At 35.9% G+C, this 12,775-nt stretch overlaps 2 protein-coding genes across 3 annotated transcripts in view; one reads left to right on the top strand and one right to left on the bottom strand.

Moving 5' to 3' along the window:
- CTNNA3 (catenin alpha 3) overlaps positions 1-12,775 on the top strand; it is a 1,605,010-nt gene that overhangs the window by 620,292 nt on the left and 971,943 nt on the right. The gene's annotated exons all lie outside the window — the stretch shown is intronic.
- Positions 1-12,775, bottom strand: part of LRRTM3 (leucine rich repeat transmembrane neuronal 3) — a 207,209-nt gene that overhangs the window by 175,549 nt on the left and 18,885 nt on the right. The window lies entirely within an intron of this gene.

Genomic DNA, 12,775 nt, shown 5'->3' with positions numbered 1-12,775 from the left:
TCAACAGGACAGTGACTGCTGTAGAACCTGTCACTGGGTCCATTTTCAGGTTTCTTTTGGAGTATAATTTGTCATAGTTGAATTATGTTAGAGACAATTAAGCAATCACTTTGGAAAACTACAGATGTGCCTATTTTAAACACAGCTAGAGTGCAGAGATTTGCTCTGCATGGAACCAGAGTAACAGGTTAAAAAAATTATAAGAAACTTTAATTTTACCCTGAAATGACAGCACTTTGCCTGTTGACCACTGGCTTTTTGCAGACAAATGGTTTATTGAAGGAAACCAAGGAAACCGATAGCCTTTACCAGAAGCCAGCTAAATTTGTCTCCTCTTTCTAAGGAGTAAAAGTCATGTAATTTCTTTTTGTCACATGGATTACCATGACTTAAAAAGAATTTCAGTTCAAATTCTATAAGCCAAGAGAAACAAGACTTAAATCTAGATACTTAATTACATCTGGTTATTAGACAGTGTTGTGGGGTTGAGGCTGTTGACAAGCGAGTAGGCAGGTTTACTCATTCTTTGGAACACAATCAATAGTTCTCAAACCTTATCATGCATCAGGATCATGTAGCGGACGAAGCTTATTAAAACACAAAGTTTCAGGCTTAGCCATATTATTTTTTGATTCAGTCTAGGGTGGGACTTGAGACGTGCAATGCTAGAAAGCTCTCTGCTCTATATAGACCTCTCATGGCACTGGTCACATTGAGCTGCCATTCTCTGACTACACTGCTGAGCCTTCATACTGTAGGGTTTATTGATTGTCTAGTCATCTTCCACTCACACTCCCTGCCCCGAAGCAAACACATTCTTTAGAATGAATGAGGAAACAAGCTTATGAGGAGCCTTTCTGGAAGTGACAGTGACTTGTATTGCTAATCTTTCTAAGCTTTGTCAAAAATTATTTTTAGAACTGATTATTTTTAAATTATATAAGGTAGTCACTACTCTCTTATACATGACTATATGTGTATGTGTGTGTATATATATGTATATATATACATACATACATACATACATACATACATACATTAGATGAGAAACTATTGGTTAGTGTGTCTCCGGAATCATGGTCCTTCAGGAGCGGAGAAGCCATTCATGTGGGGCCACTCAGGATCTTGTCTGGACGGAAAGCAGCGCTGGTACCGCCCCCCCACCCCAAGATCTTCCATGCACTCCATCACTGTAAGCTCGTACCTCAGTCTAGTGGGCTCTAAAAGATGGCGGTCGCCATGTGGCCACCATCAAAAGGAAAAGCTGAGGGACAAAAGCCTTTTCCCTCCGTGGGTGGCATAGGGCCGTAGCTTAGTTCACAGTCTAGAGGCATTTCTGCAAGAAGCCGCTAGGTTCTGAAATTGGTTAGTGTGCCTCCAGGATCATGGTTGTTCAGGAGCAGAGATAAGAAACTATATATGTATAAATTTGAAAAGGATAAATTGGGTCATACCCAGATGCGTTCAGTGCTTACTCCTGGCTCTGTGCTCAGGGATCAATTCCTGATGATCAGGAGAACATATATGGTGCTGGGGATAGAACGCAGGTAGGCTACATGCAAGGCAGGCCCCTAACCTGCTTTACTTTCTCTCCAGACAGAAAAAGATGAGCTTAAGTGCAGATGCAGCCTTTGTCCGCAACTCTACACATAAGCAGGAAGTTAGAAGACTGACATGTAAGAAGCTCTCTTCCTCTAGGACTTAAATTCATTCACCAAGTACATAAAATACAAAATCAAATGCCAAGACTCTTTTTCATTATGTAGTCTGATTTTTCAATTTTGGAAGATTCTGCCTAATTCTCTAAATATTCGCAAAATGAGATCTTTCTCACAGGACATTTATTCATGACAGGTTTCAGTAAATTGTCTGAGCAAATAGCAGTATGAAGAGATGCTTCCTCCAGTCAGGTAGCACTGGTACACATGAGGCAGAGATGGTTCTAATCATCTGGAACCACCTGTATCTCATGTGGGAGTAAAAATCGAAGAAGATAAGACTCTTAGCAGAAGCTAAGGAACTCTTGTAATCTGAGGTTTTTGAAGTGCAGAAGGGGAAGAACAATCGAAGCTAAACACCTGCTTTTGTCAGAGCCCAGCAAATCTGCCCAAGTCTAGTTCGTAGAGACTTAATCCAAAAGGTTCATCAATTGACCGTCTAGCTATCCATCTATTTGTCCATATATCAGTTTATTCAGCTATAAATATTTCTACTCTGCCACATGCTTCCGCTTCCACACACATCTGTCTGTACCAAACCCATCTCTTGGGTGCCCAGTATTAGCTTGGGAAGGAGCTTTCTCAGCCAGGGAAGGAACCCTGGTCTGCACAGGTCAGCCTGAGAGCGTGAGACCCCCCATGCTGCATGTGAAGCAGATGGCCCTGGGAGACATTGACTCTACATATCTGGCTATGGGCTGAAGGGGAAAATTGGGAAACCCGACAGTGTAAATGATAGCTGAAAACAAGATTTCTTCTTGAATGTTACTTTTATCTTTAAAAAGATACAAATCTTTTTGTGCTCAGGATTTTCTCTAGGATTACCATTAACATTATGTTAGATACATAGCACAGCAGGTAGGGCAGTTTCCTTGCACACAGCCAACCCGGGTTAGATTCCTCCATCTCTCTTGGAGAGCCCAGCAAGCTACCAAGGGTATCCCGCCCACACGGCAGAGCATGGCAAGTTACCCATGGCATATTCGATATGCAAAAAACAGTAACAACAAGTCTCACAATGGAGACGTTACTGGTGCTCGCTTGAGCAAATTGATGAACAATGGGACGACAGTGTGCCAGTGCTACGTAGATATTTCTGGTAGATTTTACGTCAAGTATTATGAGAAACATGAGAAATTCTGAAGATGAACACGGGTTTTGGAGCCAGACAATTTCCTAAATTTTAGCTCTCCAACTTTCTAAAAGTATGGTGAGATGATTAATTTGACTGTGTTGGAATCTTTATCTGAGAAAAAGAGCTTATAAATCTTATAAAATTATAGGGTGATTTAAAGGAATAGATACCATGCATACCTAGAATACCTGCTGGGCCTGACACATTTTGAATAATCAATAAATGATTAGTATTAGAGACATGACACAATGGTACCATTAAATGTTCATAACTTTTTAAATTCCCTATTAATGATTTATGTGCACGTTTATTTCCCTGTCTCCACTAATACATGACTCAGAATAAAATCAGTCTTCTCAGAGAAACAACTCTAAATATGTTCACAGAAGACTAAAGGTATTTAGAAAGAGCTTTTATTCTTATTCTTTGTAGGTTAAATTTCATCTATTCATTTTTTACACGTATTATACAATGAGATATTTGATAAATGAACAACAGTGTATATGCTAATGAGCTCTAAATTTTTTCAAAACGCATTTACATCTGCCATCTCAATAATTTTCATAATTTTTCATAATTGATATCAGTTTTTTACTCCCACTTTATATATAATAAAACTATACATATTTCCACTATAAGCTATGGCAGTTCCTAGGCTAGACTCATGGCTCCTGATTTCTTCTCAAGTGATCTTTTAACCCCTTTGGTTAAAAGTAATCTTTCTTTTAACCAAAGGGGTTTATAAACTATCATTTAAGACATTTAACAATTTAAGAATTAAAAATAAGGCAAAAAAAAAAGAGTAGCAATTCACCTTGCCACAAGGCCTTCCTGGCTCTCATTTTAAAGGAAATTGTTCAACCTTTTCTGCTATCCTCTTGCACATGGTAAATTGCTATACACCATAAAGTAAAACCTTTGTGAAGGGATACCTCTGTCCCATCCATTTGGAGAGAGGCTCTGGAAGGAATAGGTTCAAATATGAATTAGTTAGGCTAAGGTAATACAAGTGGTGATATTCTGATAAGGAAGCACATTAGCATAGTAATCTAAATTTGTTCTGATTACGTGTGACATAATTTTAACTAAAGTTGGGTTTATGTTGTGCTCAGCCATTGACCAGGGTCAGTGCGTGCAATTTACTTTTAGGGATCAGCATTAACACTATGATATATCTGACTGGTGACCTGTAGGGTTATGGAGTGAAGAGCCTGATCTCCAATATGTGAGAGACTTGCCTTTGACTAAATGTTGTCACATCATTGTAACAACTTCCATGTTATTTTTCTCTCTTGGGTCACTGAAGAACCCTGCCAAGGTGCTAATGATACAACAGTCCTGAGGTTAATAGTAATTTAACTAGACGTAAGGCAAATTCAAGAGAAAATGCTAACACATGGTTTATAAAATGTTTGCCTTTGTTTCTCTACCAGACACTATAGTACAGGAGCTATGGTGCATGCCTGACAGCTACTTACCTTGGACCCAGGTTTGATCCCCAGTACCACTGTCATCTCTGGGTTTAGCATTACCAGGAGGGGGCCTAGTGGCCCTAACTACTGCCAGGATGGCCTTGGTGGTCCTTAGCACTGCAGGGGCTGTATAGCACTGCACTCCAGGATTCTCCTAGCCCAGTTGAGTGAATGGTCCCTGAATCCGCTGAGCATCACTTAGAACTCTCCCTATTCCCCTCAAAATGAACTACAGAAAAATCTAAAACAGTAAATCTTGTTTGTTTTAATATTATGTTATGGGAACAGTGCCACCTATTATAAAAATATGCAAAGTTCATAAATTCATTCTAAATGATGCCCATTTGACATTTCAGAGATGAAATGATTTCATAGGAATCAGAAAAACTCTCTTATAAGGTTTTATTTTAGTTTCATGAGGCAACTTATTTCCAGAGTTTATATATATTTTCTAAATAATACATGAGGGCCCTCTGCCCCCCCCCCCCCCCGGCACTGCTGGGGCAGTCTTGGTGGCCCTCAGCCCAGCTGGACCTAAACAGTATGGCATAGACATGTCCAAATATTGAACTGTGCATCCCCTTTGGCTATGTAACAGTGGCCCAGCCTCCCTGATCACAGCTTGGGATGTCCCCAAAATTATAAAAATAAATAGACTCATATATTATGAGTCTTAGCTAGTTTTAGTGTTCTAGCCAAACTATTTTAAGAAATGAGTCATTATGGATGGACATGTCTTATTTTTTGTTGAGAAGTAGAGAAAAATATATGATGTCATCATCTGCATGTGATCAAAATATGGCAAATCTTAAAATAAACTGCCTTGATTTATGTATTCAGATTTAGTTCTCGATTTCAGTTGATTGACAGTGGGCCTTTAGTAGGAAAGTTTGCTTTTGTTTTAATGACTAGGATAGCTGGCAGGAGCTCATTCAAAGATAATTAGTGATTTCCTTTTTGAAAACAATTACTTATCTGTGGTAGTTGGAACTCAATGGTGTTCTGGCTTGATTTGTGTGTTGTTCACAGATAAATCAGAAAGATCTTGAAAGAACTTTTTTATGAGTACCTTGGGGACATGCCCTAGGTCAAGTTTATACTTAAGATTACTGAGTACAGACATGAATAGGAACTACTCTTAGGTCTTGCTGATCTTCTCTCTCCACTAGGAGTTATTTTTCCATGGGCTCTAATTTCTCCAGTGGATGGCAAAGAAACAAATGGGAATAATATCAATGGTTCTAGAGTTTTGAAAAGTACTTAATAGTTTTTATGTAAATGTATTCAAAATTCTGAGTGTCACTTTCACTTCACTTACTGGCTATTGACTTTTAAATTAGCTAACTTCACTTATAATCACTTGTAAGCCAGAAGAATTTTTTAAATAATTAACAACTTTTGGGATATAAATATTGACTAAACAGAAGAGGTCCTGCTTATAAACAACCTGTATACCTAGAGTGATTACTACTCAAATAGTAAATGAAAATGGGTTTATAGAGAAATCTTCAATCTGACTGTAGCCATATCAGCCAAGAATGGATGGTTGCATGGTTTTATCCTTTGTATTATTGTATGAGTAGTAATCACCACTACATACGCATTCATAAATACCTCCACTACTGAGAACATTTAATAAAACCACTTCTAAATATTAACTTGATTTTATAAACTTAGTGTCTGAAAATCTCCACATATAAACTGATTTACTTACATTTTATCCTTCTAAAATATCTTTTCTTCTCCCCATTCATCCTTTTCCCATTCACTACTTTTTCAAAAATATGTAGTTCAGGAAACCCTAATTTTCCCACTTATAATTACTTAATACTATAAGTAATCATAGTACTGATAGTACTGACAGTACTTATAGTACTGTAGTTCAGGAAGCCCTAGTTAATTTTCCCATTTATAACTGCTTAATACTATAAGTGATTATAGTATTTATAGTACTGATAGTACTTATAGTACTGATAGGACTTTTGCCTTGCACACGGCCGACCTGGGTTTGATTCCTCCGCCCCTCTTGGAGAGCCTGGCAAGCTACCGAGAGTATCTCGCTGCATGGCAGAGCCTGGCAAGCTACCTGTGGCATATTCAATATGTCAAAAACAGTAACAACAAGTCTCCTAATGGAGGCATTACTGGTGCCCGCTCGAGCAAATCAATGTGCAATGGGATAACAGTGATACAGTGAATACTATGAAATTTTATAATCACCTTATGATTATATGATCATGACTATTAAAATATAAATCTGATTTTACATCAGTTCCCATAAGCATATTTTATGTTCTGCATTTGATTTTAAGCTTATATTTTGGTAACTCCCCAGAGTGCCCATCAAAATTGTTTTTATAACAACTTCATTCAGTAAGTGTATATTCATGATTGCAAGTGAGCAAATAACCATTGACCGAGACTACTTGTACCACAAAAACTGGACATTATGTTTCTATTACTGTAAAATGGCAGTATTATATGTCAGAGTTTAACTTTTGTATACCCAGCATCTAGTTTAGCATTAAGCATCCACTGATTGAATGTGTGTTTAGTTTGATAAATACCTAAATCTCTCATAATCTGTGTATAAACTGATCATTTTAACACAGTAAGCAATGATTTGGCAATTCATATCTCAGCCAGATGAGACTCAGAAACTCCATTAAAAGAGAGAGGCCTATTCAAAATCAGAGTTTTCGCTCAAGGCACAAAATGGAGGAAAAACCTATTTCCGTTTATTCCCTTACTATGAACTTCTACCCCTCTTATCATTTTTTTTTCAGTTTTAGCTACAAGGGCATGTAAATGCCTTGGCCAGGAGAGGGATGTACGTCCAAAAAAATAGAACTCCCTGCATTGAAAGATATCTCTCTTGTATTGATGCGAGATCATACTTGCTTTTTTTTAAGATACTCAAAAATTAAACAAACCTTGCAAAAATCAAGCAAATAAACATAAAGCATAGCTAGAACAAAATAAATCAAAGCAGATTCATGGCAGCAGGATAGAGTAGGGGGAATGAAAAATGATGGATTTTCTCTCAAGGTCTTTGACTACCAGAGCTTTAAATATTCATCATCAGTAAGTATTAACTTCTTTGGACCATGTTGTCATCAAATGAAAAACATAAGGGCCTTCTCTGAATAATCTTCAAGGCCCCTGTAGCTTATGAAAGATTTACTTTCTGGATGATACGTATGTGTTGCTTTTGTCTTTTCCCTCGAAAGACTTGACTATACCTCCTCATGAGTTGTTGAAAGGTAGTTTCTTTTGGCTCCGGTGTGTAAGAGGCATCTGTCTGTTTTCAAACCCTCAGAAATCTTGTGCACATCTGGGAAACTGTATCCCCTGCATAGTTTCAATTACAAAGAAATTTTCATCTTGAATCTTAGCAAAGATTCTGCCACAGTGTAGCTGTGTGACAGCTGCTGTGTACCCCTCCAGTGGTGATTGAAATGGTTTCTGCACCTGTCTTATGCTTAAAAATTGGGGTGAGTAAATGAACTCAGCATCCCAGAAAATATTGACTTTTTTTCTATATTACCTTTAGCGGCTGAAAGTCACGGATCCAGGGTGAGCGGCAAGTCAACCAGTTCACAAAGGGCACTGGATCCTTCCCTGATGTATGTTCTGTTTATCTAAACAATCCTGAAATGGGGTCTTCTGTCCATTAAAGATCAAAGTTCATAGTCATTTTAGAATCAGGTTGGAAATAGAACCTCTGACAAACGTAAATAGCTTAGTAAGACCAGGTGTGATGAACCCTCACCTCCGTTGTCTATCCTCTGGAACAAGGTAGCTTTTCTGTGCTAAATGAATGTTCTAAGATTAGTATTCCTAATTCTATTTTCTTTTTTAGGAAAAATATCATATTAAATATTAGCAACAAGGAATTGGAGAGATGGTATAGTGGCGAGGGTGTTTTCAATCCCCCTGAAGCTCACCCGAACTGATCCCTGAGCTCAGAGGGAGACCCTGAGTAACACTGAGTATGGCCCGAAACAATAACAACAACAAATTAGCAAGATGAAATAAAAGGAAATAAGATAAAATGCTAAAGAAACTATTCAAGAATAAGAAATACCAGCTAAAATTCCATTTCTCAGTGTGTTGCTAGAAGTTTCTTTGTTTCAGTTTCTCTATCTCATGTATAATTTAAAAATATTTTATTTCATAGGGTTGTTGTAAGGACGCATGTAGCATGCTTCAAATATAGTAAGCTGCTTTTTAACTTAATAGGTCTTAATTTTTCGACTGGACTTAGTGCTATATTAGAAGGATTGATTATTGTGGTATTGTCTCACTAAACTTTGTGTCACACTTCATTTGTTTTGGAATGGGCAAAATATTTTGAAACAATAAAAATCACATTCATCTGTGCTCTGTCTCTGTACTTAATTATAGGGTTATCACCGATACAGATTATTGTTACTTTCATACAATCTCATATATTTTTTTTTAACTCTATGCTTTGCACAGTCTGTTTAATTAAGTGACTTTAATAACAAAAAATAGTAGTCACACTTATACTTTTTATTTTAGTTAGAATTATTTCCTTGATCTAAAAAAATCATTACAGGAATTAAGATATTTATACTTGGCATCTTTTATCCACTTCACTGAGAATATTTTACTGGAATGTGTATTTGCTGCTTGTATTATGATTTATGGGTTATCAATAAGTTTCTAGGGGTGGTTGCTTCATTTTAATAGTGATATCCTAGCAATGAAGAGAGGAAATAATAGATTATTATCATTTTAATATCTTCAATTTTGTCAGTTTGTATGATTGCTTATGAGGATTAACAGTCAAGGGTAGAATACCTCATGTCACTGTGTATTCTTCCTGTAGATATAAATATTGGAAAGAAATGAGCTGTGCTGTATCTTTTGGTTAAGTTTCATAAATCAATGACTCTTACATAAATAATGCATTAATCAAAACTTCCCAAGTAGAACTATAATTGAGAGGCTTGAAAATAGAAGTGGACTAGTAATGCAAAGTAACAGATGATAAATATTGTTAACAGTTCCACTGGCTTGCAACTATCACTCCATGTCTTCTCAGAAGTACATTTTAACTTGCACCAGTTCTTATCTTCACTTTTCCTGGGCATTCTTACATTCTGTTTACTTCACTTGATGAAAAATATCTTTGGTCAATGCATCCAGTAAAACTTTATTAAAATCTATGTTGCAAAGCCACTACATCATGATGCTTCAAAAATTATGCTCACTATTGGAGTATGATTTGAAAACTGGTGACCTCTACTATATATGCTTTTGTGTATATGTATACATATACATTTATACACAAACATATATGTGCATGCATTTATATGGGTTATTCCAGAAATATATATATAAGTATATATATGTGTGTATATATACATATACTTCTGGAATGTATATCTTATTTTTCCAGCCTAGCTTATTTTTTCTCTTAAGGGATTATGTATTTTATTGAATTAATCTATGTCTTCCTAAACTCATCAATAATTCTTTAAATGTGTTTACATTTGTAAAAATAACATAAGGAAGCAGATAAAGCCAAGGGTGAAGACCAAAGAAATTAAAAAATAAGATTTGAGCACTTATTGGAAATGTTGATTTGTGATATTTTGAATATTTGTAGCAAAATAAGAAAGAAGTAAGGTGGCCTAACAAAGTGAGAATCAGTCGCCTCAATAACTGATTTCAAAATAGTTATTTGGAAAAAGTAAAACATTTTTCCCTTTTCTATGGACTCTCATAAAGAGAATGCTATATGCATATTATAATAAGAACTTCAATAATATCTTGATAGTAAAAACATCTTTCAATGGATTCCTTTCCTAGAGTGCTTCGATGTAAAGGGATCTCACAGCACAAATCAATAATCAGCTCCGCAAGAGAAACCATTTAAAAATAAGCAGGGAACAATAGGACTTCAATTATAGAGTATATCTTGAAGCCGAACCCTGATCTAAGGATCTCAGCATTAATACCTCAGTGTGAGATAGCTTACTCAGGTTAAAAAATAATAATAATAACAGGGAAAGTCTGGTAGGTACCCAAGTAGCTTAAGACGAGGAACTGAGGGGGTTGCTGGAGAAGAGATCTCAGGTAGGGGGTTCAAGGCTAAGGGACAGGAATGGAAAGAAAGTAGAGCAGGTAGTGCATCTTGCCTTACACAGATAGGGTGTTCGCCTGACATGTGATTTCCAACCCTAGCACCCAAACTGTTTTCAGAGCCACATCATAAGTGATCCCTAAGTGCATAACCATGAGTAAGCCCTGACCATGGCTAAATTTGTGGTCTAAGAGTAAAAAAGAAAAGAACTAAATTACAAGGTCTACTGAGGGGAAAGAAAAGAGAGATTAAATTTGTTAATTCTTAGAGTTTATTCTCTTCATGACCAAAATATGAAAATTCAAAATGATTAAGATGAAATTATATTCACCTATATTCCCTTCATCCCCTTTCCAAACATAAAGAAGGTGGAGGAGGAGGAACAGTAGAAAGAGAGAGGCGATGAGGGAGAATGTTATGTACTAATAATTTTTTTCCTGAGTTTTTCATGTCATGGTATATATGAGATAGAAAATTCATTAAGGACTTCTTGGTACAGGAATATACAGTGGTACTTGGAATTAAAACCAGGTTAATCTTCACTGTATATGAGAGGTACTGTAATTAGAAATCTGTCTATACCAAATGTTATGAAGGAATCTTAAAAGAGGTCTCTGTTGAGCCAGAAAGTTGCAAGACTCAAAAGAGGTCTTATCAATCAATCAAGACTTATTGATTTCATTTATATAAAGAGCCAAAATCTTATGCTATCAGATACCAATAGTGATTACTCTTGGTGATGAGGCAACCAGTATTGGGAAACCACATGGGCTTTTGGAATTCTCAGAGTCTTGGTTCCTACTTCTATACTCAGGAATCCATTGGGCTGTATATTGATGATATGTGGACTTTTCTCTCTGTGTATTATATGGCAAGATAAAGGTTGTGCTTTTTCATGCAAGCTACAAAAGTTCTCCCATATATTAAAATATTGTAAACAAATTTTTCTCTGCCATCCTTTCTCAATTTCTCAGCAAGCAAGAAACAAATAAGTTGCTATTTCCAAAGAATAAGGTTGTTATCACTGGGTTTCAACTTTTTTCCTTTTCAATTTTTTCTCAGATATTTCAGACACATTTTTTTCTCACTTGGCTTTAAAAAGGGAGAAAGCTGCAATAAAATGTCATTTTTAGCATTTGATGTGTTATCAATTAATACCTTATATTTTTATATAAAACACAGTGTTCTTGGGATTCCTCAAGTGTGAGCTAAAAGTTAACTGGAAACCAATACCAATTATGAAAAATAAAGATATTATGGATCAGTGTCTATGAATCAGTGTATAGAGTTTCTGGAGTTATTTGAAGAAAAAAATCAGACTGATTTTTTTCAGTGCAAGAGACCACCATGATGATACATCATAGAAAGATCCAGTATGTTATAATGGCATGCTCAGTTTCTAATTTCAGGCAGTATTTTCTTCCTCACATGTGCTAAAGTGTTAACCAGAATCTAATAAGATTTAACACTTCAAAATCATTAACTAATTAACTAATGAATCCACATAACAACTCTATGAGATTTGTGTTAAATATCTACCACTTCACAGATCTTGTGTAATTTAGGAACTCTTTATAACTCTTTTCATCTCTGCTCTTTTCAAAATCTTTATAAAGAATTAATTATTACCATGTTTTTCAGCCAAGGACATGTAGCAAATTTCTTCTTGAGTGGAGAAATCTAGTGTCTTATGATATGATTCTCCAAAACCATATAAAATTTTAATTTTTTTCTGATGATATTGCTCCATATTTTAAGTATTTTTTTACTGCTAGCCTAATATTTTACCATTCTATGCCTTCAGAAAATGAAAGATAATCTATTTGTATGCCTACATGTAGTAATAACTTAAGAACTGTCCCTCTCATAATTCTTTGGCTAAATTGCTTTGAGTAATTAGTCATCATTTCAGACTCAAGTGGGAAGTTTTGAAAGCAAATATTAACAATGTATTTATTTCAAATGCTTAGATTATTTCCTACTAGAAATTAATTGATAAGTTATACAGGCCATTTCGTTTGCAATAATGGTAATAGCATATTCCCTTGAGCATTCACTGAATGTTGAAGATGTGAGATGTTCATGTTTGAGGAAGAAAAATGGAGGCTAGGGGGAAGTAGAGACATATTTTAAATAAGTAAGACATATTTAAGTGAGCAATATTTTAAAGATGCATTTAAAATATAACAAAGTGAGTTTTTCAAGCATGTTTATAAAACTGAAATGATTCTGATTTTTTTAATTGGGGTAGGGGGTTTGAGGGCCATACTTAGGTGCTTAAGGGCTATACCTGTATCTGTGCTCAGGAGTGACTCCAGGAGTGACTTAAGGGGCC

Source organism: Sorex araneus, chromosome 5 (assembly GCF_027595985.1).
Source record: "Sorex araneus isolate mSorAra2 chromosome 5, mSorAra2.pri, whole genome shotgun sequence".
Taxonomy (NCBI): domain Eukaryota; kingdom Metazoa; phylum Chordata; class Mammalia; order Eulipotyphla; family Soricidae; genus Sorex; species Sorex araneus.
Note: the sequence above shows the minus strand (reverse complement) of the source record. Positions and strands in the feature narration are given on the sequence as shown.